At 41.5% G+C, this 13,318-nt stretch overlaps 1 protein-coding gene across 3 annotated transcripts in view; it reads left to right on the top strand.

Annotated features, from left to right (window-relative positions):
• The window catches only part of LOC139747584 (exosome complex component RRP45-like), a 137,093-nt gene that overhangs the window by 65,253 nt on the left and 58,522 nt on the right, over positions 1-13,318 (top strand). The gene's annotated exons all lie outside the window — the stretch shown is intronic.

The following is a 13,318-nucleotide window of genomic DNA, read 5'->3' on the forward strand; positions in this document are numbered from 1 at the left end:
GTTCCTTAATGATAGGCAAGTGCCATGCACATTATTTCATCCAAATGTTACATATTACACCTTTATCTACTATTGTGTACAATGGAAGTCAAAAGTTGTGTTGTGAAATTTGGTGAAAACATGTGCAGAAGGGCTAAATGTTTGGTGCATTCTGCTGTGTGTCATATGGACAGATGGTAGCACTGACATGAGTTGCCATCTGCTCCAGGTAATGAGGCTGTGGGTATCTTTGATAAATCAGTGAAACAAACCAATCCATCATGTTTTCCAGACTGCTTCTTTAATAAAAAATTGACATTTCCCCATTTCTGTTCTCTCATTTTCCCCCAGGTTTGTGTAGTTGCTTTCCAGTTATGTAAGTTTGTAAGTAAGTTCTCTTGAATGTGGTATATGATATTCTTTAGCTTACCTTCAGGTTCTAGTTGGTAGGCAGCCAGTGACCAGGGAGGTATAGTACTAGTAATACCTACCTGGACATTGGAAGGGTTAATGATAGCTGCATAGAGAGGCAGCACTTTAATGGTTGTCAAGTTGCTCTTTTCTGACCCAGATAGCATTCTTTTCTGCCTTACCCACACATGGACTATTAACATTCTGTCCACAAACATACAATCTCTCCTTGTCATACATAACACATGGCAACACTTAACTCACACAGCTTATTCTTCATAACTCTAGATTTTTGTGTGGTGAGCACTATATGCTAGTCCTGCCTTTTGGCAAAATGGTAGATGCAATAAATAAAAGTAGTATGTAGGAACATTTAGGCTTGAGGATTAGGTAAAACCATAAGGCAGAAGCAGTAGGTAGGAATATTAGGCAGAAGCATTAGGTAGAAATAGTTATTAGGAGCATTAAGTAGGAGTCTTTACAAACACTGTGCTAAGGTTGCCCTCTGTGGGTGGCCTGTTAAGGGTGAGGCACTATAGGCTGAAAAGCAGCACTGGATTTCATATTTATGGAGACCCTATTACCTTGGCCAGCCCCTTGAGGTAGTTCCAGGTAGGAACGGGCATCGAAGATGGATAGATATATAGATTAGCATATCATCCTTCTGTACATTGTACACCAAGAACTGTCCTTGATTGTTGTATTATGTGTCAATGATTTTAAATGAAATTTTCAACCTATATTGAATAAAGGTATACAGTTATTATGATAGTTGGAGTACATTGTGACACAATTTTTGTTCTTGGGTAGTAAGTGTTATTTCCTAATTGCTTATGCATAAAAGTAGAGAAAAAGGCTATTATTCCTTTCAGACTTTGCTTTTGTGACTAGGACAGTATTTTGAAATTTTCTTATTTACAGTTAGACAACAGATGAATTAATTTATTTATATATTTATTTTGCTTTGTCGCTGTCTCCTGCATTAGCGAGATAGCGCAAGGAAACAGATGAAAGAATGGCCCAACCCACCCACATACACATGTATATCCATACACGTCCACACACGCAAATATACGTACCTATACATCTCAATGTATACGTATATATACACACACAGACATATACATATATACCCATGTACATAATTCATACTGTCTGCCTTTATTCATTCCCGTCGCCACCCTGCCACACGTGGAATAACAACACCCTCCCCCCTCATGTGTGCGAGGTAGCGCTAGGAAAAGACAACAAAGGCCCCATTCGTTCACACTCTGTCTCTAGCTATCATGTAATAATGCACTGAAACCACAGCTCCCTTTCCACATCCAGGCCCCACAGAACTTTCCATGGTTTACCCCAGACGCTTCACATGCCCTGGTTCAATCCATTGACAGCACGTCAACCCGGGTATACCACATTGTTCTAATTTACTCTATTCCTTGCATGCCTTTCACCCTCCTGCATGCTCAGGCCCCGATCACTCAAAATCTTTTTCACTCCATCTTTCCACCTCCAATTTGGTCTCCCATTTCTCCTCGTTCCCTCCACCTCTGACACATATATCCTCTTGGTCAATCTTTCATCACTCATTCTCTCCATGTGACCAAACCATTTTAAAACACCCTCTTCTGCTCTTTCAACCACACTCTTTTTATTACCACATATCTCTCGTACCCTATTATTACTTACTCGATCAAACCACCTCACACCACATATTGTCATCAAACATCTCATTTCCAGCACATCCACCCTCCTGCGCACAACTCTATCCATAGCCCACGCCTTGCAACCATACAACATTGTTGGAACCACTATTCCTTCAAACATAACCATTTTTGCTTTCCGAGATAATGTTCTCGACTTCCAAACATTCTTCAAGGCTCCCAGAATTTTCGCCTCCTCCCCCACCCTATGATTCACTTCCACTTCCATGGTTCCATCTGCTGCCAAGTCCACTCCCAGATATCTAAAACACTTCACTTCCTCCAGTTTTTCTCCATTCAAACTTACCTCCCAATTGACTTGAGCCTCAACCCTACTGTGCCTAATAACCTTACCTTTATTCACATTTACTCTCAACTTTCTTCTTTCACACACTTTACCAAACTCAATCACCAGTTTCTGCAGTTTCTCACATGAATCAGCCACCAGCGCTGTATCATCAGCGAACAACAACTGACTCACTTCCCAAGCTCTCTCATCCACAACAGACTGCATACTTGCCCCTCTTTCCAAAACTCTTGCATTCACCTCCCTAACAACCCCATCCATAAACAAATTAAACAACCATGGAGACATCACACACCCCTGCCGTAAACCTACATTCACTGACAACCAATCACTTTCCTCTCTTCCTACACGTACATGTGCCTTACATCCTCGATAAAAACTTTTCACTGCTTCTAACAACTTGCCTCCCACACCATATGTCCTTAATACTTTCCGCAGAGCATCTCTATCAACTCTATCATATGCCTTCTCCAGATCCATAAATGCTACATACAAATCCATTTGCTTTTCTAAGTATTTCTCACATACATTCTTCAAAGCAAACACCTGATCCACACATCCTCTACCACTTCTGAAACCACACTGCTCCTCCCTAATCTGATGCTCTGTACATGCCTTCACCCTGTCAATCAATACCCTCCCATATGATTTACCAGGAATACTCAACAAACTTATACCTCTGTAATTCAAGCACTCACTCTTATCCCCTTTGCCTTTGTACAATGGCACTATGCAAGCATTCTACCAATCCTCAGGCACTTCACCATGAATCATACATACATTAAATAACCTTACCAACCAGTCAACAATACAGTCACCCCCTTTTTTAATAAATTCCACTGCAATGCCATCCAAACCCGCTGCCTTGCCGGCTTTCATTTTCCGCAAAGCTTGTACTACCTCTTCTCTGTTTACCAAATCATTTTCCCTAACCTCTCACTTTGCACACCACCTCGACCAAAACACCCTATATCTGCCACTCTATCATCAAACACATTGAACAAACCTTCAAAATACTCACTCCATCTCCTTCTCACATCACCACTACTTGTTATCACCTCCCCATTACCCCCCTTCACTGAAGTTCCCATTTGTTCCCTTGTCTTACGCACTTTATTTACCTCCTTCCAAATACATCTTTTTATTCTCCCTAAAATTTAATGATACTCTCTCACCCCAACTCTCATTTGCCTTCTTTTTCACCTCTTGCACCTTTCTCTTGACCTCCTGCCTCTTTCTTTCATACATCTCCCACTCATTTGCATTATTTCCCTGCAAAAATTGTCCAAATACCTCTCTCTTCTCTTTCACTAATAATCTTACTTCTTCATCCCACCACTCACTACCCTTTCTAATCTGCCCACCTCCCACGCTTCTCATGCCACAAGCATCTTTTGCGCAAGCCATCACTGCTTCCCTAAATACATCCCATTCCTCCCCCACTCCCCTTACATCCTTTGTTCTCACCTTTTTCCATTCTGTACTCAGTCTCTCCTGGTACTTCCTCACACAAGTCTCCTTCCCAAGCTCACTTACTCTCACCACTCTCTTCACCCCAACATTCTCTCTTCTTTTCTGAAAAGCTCTACAAATCTTCACCTTCGCCTCCACAAGATAATGATCAGACATCCCTCCAGTTGTACCTTGCAGCACATTAACATCCAAAAGTCTCTCTCGCGCGCCTATCAATTAACACGTAATCCAATAACGCTCTCTGGCCATCTCTCCTACTTACATACGTATACTTGTGTATATCTCTCTTTTTAAACCAGATGAATTTAAACAGATGAATTAACACATTTTTATTCACAAAAAGTCAGAAAAACAATAACATATGAATCAAAATTAACATGTATTTGCACTTATATTAAACATAAGTGGTCACAAAAGAATTAAAGTGAGTAGTTTTTCGAGATTTATGATTGTGCTTTAAATCACTTTCACAAATCAGACCCCAAATATAATCTCCCATCATGTTCTCATTATATTTTCCTTGGTAGTGTCATTCAAAGTCCACCATATCCTGATGGAAACACTTACCTTGCTCCTCTGAATATGCTCCCATGTTCTACTTGAATTTATTGAGATGAGCATCAAGGATATGGGCTTTAAGGAACATCTTGCATTCCATTTTGCCGTAGTTCTTCACCATAGTCTCAACCAGCTCCACATAGTTTTTGGCCTTGTGATTGCCCAGGAAGCCCTGAACCACTGTGGCAAAGCTGTACCAACCTGGTTTTTCCTTCCTAATGAACTTCTTGGGGAATTCCTTGCACTCCAGGGTCATCTTTATCCACAGTCCATTGAAGACAACAGCTTTGACCTCTGCCTCAGACAGCTTAGGGAAGAAGTCTTGAAGGTACTTGAAGGCTACAGATTCCCTATCTAGAGCTTTGACATTTGTTTCATGAGGCCTAGGTTTATGTACAGTGGTGGCGTCAACACCTTCCTCACAGAGAATTTGGTCTGTCATGGCCAGTCCCACCTGTAAGGTTGTGTGCCTCAGTGTCCCTGCTGTCCAAAAGGCAAAGATAGCAGGGAAACTTGGTAAAACTACCTTGGAGACCCTATTAGGAATGCCAGCATTTTGAAGTCCCTGATGACCTCCCAGCTATACTCGTCATACTCAAGCTGTCATGTGTAATGTATTGAAACCACAGCTCCCTATCCACATCCAGGCCTCACAGACCTTTCCATAGTTTACCCTGGACATTTCACATGCCCTGGTTCAGTCCACTGACAACACATCGTCCTCAGTATACCACATCGTTCCAATTCTTTCTATTCTGTGCACGCCTTTCACCCTCCTGCAAATTCTGGCTCCGATCGCCCAAAATCTTTTTTCACTCCATCTTTTCACCTCCAGTTTTGTCTCCCACTTCTTATTCTCTCCACCTCTGATACGTGTATCCTCTTTGCCATCATTTCATCACTCATTCTTTCCATAAGTCCAAACCATTTCAACACACCTTTTGCTCTCTCAATTACCACCCAATTAGTCTTATGTCAGTGTTAGGTAAAATTAGATAAAATTGTCACATGTCTAGATAACAAAATTATATTGGACAACCAACATGGTTTCCATGATAGAAGATCCTTCCTGACAAAATTTGCTGGTATTTTGTAATGTTATTTATCAGAATTGAGATGAAAAAGTATGTCTGATGTAGTGTATTTAGATTTTCAAAAGGCTTTTGATAAAGTACCTCACAAGAGACTTTTATATAAAGCACACAGAATTAGTGAAGAACTCTATACATGAAACAGAGACTGGCTTACCAGAAGCAAGTGGTGTGTAGTATTAAAGAGTGGTGTGTCATAAGGGTTGGTCCTAGGCCCAATTCTTTTCATAATATACATTAATGACCTAGACCACGGTCTCTTATCTAAGATCTCCAAACTTACTGATGATACTAAGTAGGAGGTACAGCTGTAAACAGGGAGGACTGCAAAATGATTCAATGAGATCTTAACTTATTAGCAGAGTGGTCAGACAGTTGGCAATTGAAGTTCAATTTTGACAAGTGTAAAGTTATGCACTTTGGAGACAAGAATATATGTGATGACTACAAACTGTTTGGAAACTCTCTCACAAAAGTAAATTAAGAAAAGAATGTTGGAGTTGTCATTAGCAACAACCTGAAGTACATTAATTAGTGTCAGGCAGCAAATAAGAAAGGCAACTTAATGTTCGGTTTCATAGTTAGGAACAGATTACAAGACAATGGAAACAGTCCGCACACTTCAGAATTCTCTATTAAGACTACACCTTAAATATGCAGTCCTGCTTTTACCCCCAAACTATAAAAAAGATGAGAAAAAATTAGAGCACGTACAAAAACATGCCTTACATCCTCGATAAAAACTTTTCACTGCTTCTAACAACTTGCCTCCCACACCATATATTCTTAATACCTTCCACAGAGCATCTCTATCAACTCTATCATATGCCTTCTCCAGATCCATAAATGCTACATACAAATCCATATGCTTTTCTAAGTATTTCTCACATACATTCTTCAAAGCAAACACCTGATCCACACATCCTCTACCACTTCTGAAACCACACTGCTCTTCCCCAATCTGATGCCCTGTACATGCCTTCATCCTCTCAATCGATACCCTCCCATATAATTTATAAGGAATACTCAACAAACTTATACCTCTGTAATTTGAGCACTCACTCTTATCCCCTTTGCCTTTGTACAATGGCACTATGCAAGCATTCCGCCAATCCTCAGGCACCTCACCATGAGTCATACATACATTAAATAACCTTACCAACCAGTCAATAATACAGTCACCCCCTTTTTTAATAAATTCCACTGCAATACCATCCAAACCTGCTGCCTTGCCAGCTTTCATCTTCCGCAAAGCTTTTACTACCTCTTCTTGTTAGAAGCAGTGAAAAGTTTTTATCGAGGATGTAAGGCATGTGTACGTGTAGGAAGAGAGGAAAGTGATTGGTTCTCAGTGAATGTAGGTTTGCGGCAGGGGTGTGTGATGTCTCCTTGGTTGTTTAATTTGTTTATGGATGGGGTTGTTAGGGAGGTAAATGCAAGAGTTTTGGAAAGAGGGGCAAGTATGAAGTCTGTTGTGGATGAGAGAGCTTGGGAAGTGAGTCAGTTGTTGTTCGCTGATGATACAGCTCTGGTGGCTGATTCATGTGAGAAACTGCAGAAGCTGGTGACTGAGTTTGGTAAAGTGTGTGAAAGAAGAAAGTTAAGAGTAAATGTGAATAAGAGCAAGGTTATTAGGTACAGTAGGGTTGAGGGTCAAGTCAATTGGGAGGTAAGTTTGAATGGAGCAAAACTGGAGGAAGTAAAGTGTTTTAGATATCTGGGAGTGGATCTGGCAGCGGATGGAACCATGGAAGCAGAAGTGGATCATAGGGTGGGGTAGGGGGCGAAAATCCTGGGATCCTTGAAGAATGTCTGGAAGTCGAGAACATTATCTCGGAAAGCAAAAAAGGGTATGTTTGAAGGAATAGTGGTTCCAACAATGTTGTATGGTTGCGAGGCGTGGACTGTGGATAGAGTTGTGCGCAGGAGGATGGATGTGCTGGAAATGAGATGTTTGAGGACAATGTGTGGTGTGAGGTGGTTTGATCGAGTAAGTAACGTAAGGGTAAGAGAGATGTGTGGAAATAAAAAGAGCATGGTTGAGAGAGCAGAAGAGGGTGTTTTGAAATGTTTTGGGCACATGGAGAGAATGAGTGAGGAAAGATTGTCCAAGAGGATATATGTGTCGGAGGTGGAGGGAACGAGGAGAAGTGGGAGACCAAATTGGAGGTGGAAAGATGGAGTGAAAAAGATTTTGTGTGATTGGGGCCTGAACATGCAGGAGGGTGAAAGGAGGGCAAGGAATAGAGCGAATTGGATCGATGTGGTATACCGGGGTTGACGTGCTGTCAGTGGATTGAATCAGGGCATGTGAAGCGTCTGGGGTAAACCATGGAAAGCTGTGTAGGTATGTATATTTGCGTGTGTGGACGTATGTATATACATGTGTATGGGGATGGGTTGGGCCATTTCTTTCGTCTGTTTCCTTGCGCTACCTCGCAAACGTGGGAGACAGCGGCAAAAAAAAAAATGCAACAAAATTGATTTCATCCCTTAGAAATCTAACATATGAACTGAGGCTAAAATGATTGGATCTCTTCTCCCTTAAAGAATGTAGACTTTACAGTGACTAAATTCTGAACAAGTTTGATAAAGTAGATCATGAACATCTTTTTAAGATACAGAAAATATGGTTACCAGAACAACTGGAATAAAACTCAAAGCTAAAAGATATAGTACGGATGTGAGAAAAAGCTTTTTTTCCTATGTGTGTTGAGCTAAGACTATAGATGCCTTCAAAAGTTTTGACAATTATTCTATATTCAGGTATACTATGAGAAAAACACCAGAAATGAATTGTATAAATGACAGCGGTAATGAGGACACTAGAAAGATAGGGTGCAGCAGTGGGTAATCAATGATAGCTTAAGAAACTGCTGAGGGGAATTACATTTTCTTTTCAAGTTAAACTTTTTTTTTTACCATGGGCCAATTAGGCCTCTTGTTGTCTGTCTTTCTCATGTAAACTCATGTAAACAATACTGTTTTTACTACTACTCATCTCTTACCCTCTTATTACTTACTTGATCAAACCACCCCACTCCACATATTGTCCTCAGAAATTTCATTTCCAACACATCCACCCTCCTTTGCAAAGCCCTATTTATAACCCATGCCTCACATCCATATGGTACTATGGGAACTACTAATCCTTCAAACATACCCATTTTTGCTCTCTGAGATAAAGTCCTTTCTTTACACATTCTTCATCGCTCCCAGAACCTTTGCCCCTTCCCTCACTCACGTCTGCTTTCTTGGTTCCATTTGCTGCCCAGTCCACTCCCAGTTATCTAAAACGTTTCACTTCCTCCAATTTTTCTCCTGTCAAACTTACATCCCAACTAACTTATCCCTCAACCCTGCTGAACCTAATAACCTTACTTCCATTCACATTTACTCTCAAACTTTCTCCTTTCTTACACTTCCAACCTCGGTCACCAACTTCTGCAGTTTCTCACTCGAATCAGCCGTAAGTACTGTATCATCTGCAAACTATAACTGACTCACTTCCCAGACCCTCTCTTCTCCAACAGACTGCATACTCACCCCTCTCTCCAAAACTCTTGCATTTACCTTCCTAACCACCTCATCCATAAACAAGTTAAACAATCATGGTGACATCACACACCCCTGCCACAGACTGACCTTCCCTGTGATCCAATCACTCCTGTCTTCCTACTCGTACACATGCCTTACACCCTTGATAAACACATTTCACTGCTTCTAGCAGCTTACCTCCCACACTCTATACTCTTAAGACCTTCCACACATTATCTCTATCAACCCTATCATATACACCTTCTCCACACCCATCAATGCCACATACAAATCCATCCATTTTTCTAAGTATTTCTCACACATCCCTTCTGAAACTACACTGCTCCACCCTATGTACATTCCTTCACCCTCTCAATCAATACCCTCCCATACAATTTTCCAGGTGTACTCAACAAACTTATGCCTCTGTGGTTTGAACATTCATCTTTATCCCCTTTGCCTTTTTTTTTTTTGTCAAATGGCATAATACATGCATACTGCCAATCCTAAGCTACTTCACCATGATCCACACATACATTGACTATCCTTACCAACCAATCAACAACACATTCACCCCATTTCTAAATATATTCATCTGCAACACCATCCAATCCCGTCGCCTTGCCAGATTTCATCTTCCTCAAGGTTTTTACCACCTTTTCTCTCATCACAGAACCATCCTTCCTGATTCTCTCACTTTGAACACCACCCTGACCAAAAACACCCTACATCTGCCACTCTGTCATCAAATACTTTCAACAGTCCTCGGAAATGCTCACTCCTTCTCACTTCATCATTACCTGCTACCACTTCCCCTTGCCCCCTTCACTAATGCTCCCATTTGTTCTCTTGTCTTTTGCACATTATATACCTCCTTCCAAAGCATCTTTTTATTCTCTGTAAAGTTTAATGATACTAGCTGACCCCAACTCTCATTTGCCGTCTCGTTCAACCCTTGCACCTCTTTGTTCATAGACAGTAAACCCTCAATTTAATGGATACCAATATAACTGGTTTTGGATTTAATGAACAAATAATGATACAGTGCATTCATGAATAATTATTTAAAAAATAGAAAATTTTTTCAAGAATCTCAAATGCCACCCATGCACATTTCATATCACACTTGTTTTTGGTAGTGTGGGGTAGATTTTTTTTGTTTTGGTCAAGTCTTCAAGCTATTGTGCCATCAGGTTGTATACAGAGTGTTTCTGTTATTTCAGAATGGTGACTTTATTTTTTTTTAAATTTTGCTATCGTTACTATTCAATATGGGTTCAAGTGATTGTATGAGGTGCAATGAAAGCAGGTAGTCTGTCCACACTTTATTATAACAAAGTATCCTTTCACAGGAGAGGGGTGTCATCACCTATATCTCTGTTTGACTCCTGCCTCCAACTGCCCAGCTAGCGTTTCCATGCTGCTGGGTGGCCGCCGCCCAATTAACGTACCACACACTAAACCCTATACCCCTTCACAAGATTTTGGTAACTGAATGTGACATTTTGTTTCAATAAAAACCAAAACAAAATTAAAAAAACAAAAAAAAGAAAAGAAAATTAGATTAAAATCTGACAAGGCATTAGGCAAATATACAAATAAGTTACTGCTCAGCAACAACACACTTCCTTTACATGTGAGCAGAACAAAAATGACACATCAAATTAGTGTGTTAACTTTTCACAGGAGCCACCACAAACATAATCTTGCAAGTGTGCGGGGCAGTGTCTCACACGGCGAGTGTGCTGCCACCACCTGAGGCTGGATGTCGCCACAACTAGGGGTGAAGCCAATGCTGATGGGTACTCTCCTTAACCCACAGGTGTCTTGGGGATTGGCAAAACCCAGTGGTGTAGGTGACGTCGGTTTCGCAAAGACAGGCAGCCATGGCCATCCAGCTTCATGGAGTATTGTCTTTGTGGCTTCACTACCACGGCTGACCTGTCCCACACCTTTGAAGCAATGTTCTACACACAGATGGGTGTCCACAGTCACCTGGGGTAGCATAGCAGCATCACCTGCATGAGAGCCTGTCTCTCAGCTGTGGTCTGCTTCCTGTTTCACAGTTTTCCATCGCTTGTTTATCAGACAATGTTGCCAGGGCACCAGGACACCATCTCACAACTGTCTTCCTGCTGCCAGCTGTGTTGAGATATTGGAGCATAGCCTGAGTTGCCTTGCTGTTTGCAGGATACTTCCAAAATTCATGTTGCCTCTCAGCACCCGTTTGACTACCTTTACCACTGCTCTGGCACATCCACTGAACTGGGGAAAGTGGGCTGAGGAGATTTGGGCCACGATTCCCCATTTTTTGTTGAAAGCTTCCATCTCCTTGCTGTCTAGATTGGTTTCCCTGCCCGAGTTGATTTCCTTGGGTGTGCCCCATCTGAATAAGGTGAGCAGCCTTGTGATAACTTGGGATTTTCCCGTGTAGGTTCAAATCCTACCCACTGCGCCATGTAAGAGGTGTAATGCAAGCAGGTAGTCTGTCCTCACTTTATTATAAAGAAGTATCCATTCACAGGAGAGGGGTGGCATCACCTCTGTCTCAGTCTGACTCCTGCCTCCAACTGCCTGGCATCTGTTCCCACACTGCTGGATGCCCACCACCCGACTATCATACTACACACTAAACCCTACAGTCATAGAGGAGCTAATTATAAGAAAGCATATTAACTTAGATGTGGTACAGAAATAGGTTCATATGGTTTAAAGGACTTGCGATGTTAATGAACACCCCTTCTTCCTATTAGTCTGTTATATTGAGGGTTTACTGTATTTGTAAATATTTCCCATGTTTTTGTTTTATGAGTAAGGAAAGATAATTCTGAGTGGAAATGTATGAAAATAATGTCAGTAGCTAAAGAAAACATGATTCTTTTTTTCATAGCTTGGTTACTGCTTAAACAGCATTACATACATTGAATGCCAATATTGCGTGTCGTAGAAAGCGACTAGAGGGGACGGGAGCGGGGGGCCAGAAATCCTCCCCTCCTTGTATTAACTTTCTAAAATGGGAAACAGAAGAAGGAGTCACGCGGGGAGTGCTCATCCTCCTCGAAGGCTCAGAGTGGGGTGCCTAAATGTGTGTGGATGTAACCAAGATGTGAAAAAAGGAGAGATAGGTAGTATGTTTGAGGAAAGGAACCTGGATGTTTTGGCTCTGAGTGAAAGGAAGCTCAAGGGTAAAGGGGAAGAGTGGTTTGGGAATGTCTGGGGAGTAAAGTCAGGGGTTAGTGAGAGGACAAGAGCAAGGGAAGGAGTAGCAATACTCCTGAAACAGGAGTTGTGGGAGTATGTGATAGAGTGTAAGAAAGTAAATTCTCGATTAATATGGGTAAAACTGAAAGTTGATGGAGAGAGGTGGGTGATTATTGGTGCATATGCACCTGGGCATGAGAAGAAAGATCAAGAGAGGCAAGTGTTTTGGGAGCAGCTGAATGAGTGTGTTAGTGGTTTTGATGCACGAGACCAGGTTATAGTGATGGGTGATTTGAATGCAAAGGTGAGTAATGTGGCAGTTGAGGGAATAATTGGTATACATGGGGTGTTCAGTGTTGTAAATGGAAATGGTGAAGAGCTTGTAGATTTATGTGCTGAAAAAGGACTGATGATTGGGAATACCTGGTTTAAAAAGCGAGATATACATAAGTATACTTATGTAAGTAGGAGAGATGGCCAGAGAGCGTTATTGGATTACGTGTTAATTGACGGGCGTGCGAAAGAGAGACTTTTGGATGTTAATGTGCTGAGAGGTGCAACTGGAGGGATGTCTGATCATTATCTTGTGGAGGCTAAGGTGAAGATTTGTATGGGTTTTCAGAAAAGAAGAGTGAATGTTGGGGTGAAGAGGGTGGTGAGAGTAAGTGAGCTTGAGAAGGAGACCTGTGTGAGGAAGTACCAGGAGAGACTGAGTACAGAATGGAAAAAGGTGAGAACAATAGAAGTAAGGGGAGTGGGGGAGGAATGGGATGTATTTAGGGAATCAGTGATGGATTGCGCAAAAGATGCTTGTGGCATGAGAAGAGTGGGAGGTGGGTTGATTAGAAAGGGTAGTGAGTGGTGGGATGAAGAAGTAAGAGTATTAGTGAAAGAGAAGAGAGAGGCATTTGGATGATTTTTGCAGGGAAAAAATGCAATTGAGTGGGAGATGTATAAAAGAAAGAGACAGGAGGTCAAGAGAAAGGTGCAAGAGGTGAAAAAAAAGGCAAATGAGAGTTGGGGTGAGAGAGTATCATTAAATTTTAGGGAGAATAAAA

This window comes from Panulirus ornatus, chromosome 69 (assembly GCF_036320965.1).
Source record: "Panulirus ornatus isolate Po-2019 chromosome 69, ASM3632096v1, whole genome shotgun sequence".
NCBI classification, from domain to species: Eukaryota; Metazoa; Arthropoda; class Malacostraca; order Decapoda; family Palinuridae; genus Panulirus; species Panulirus ornatus.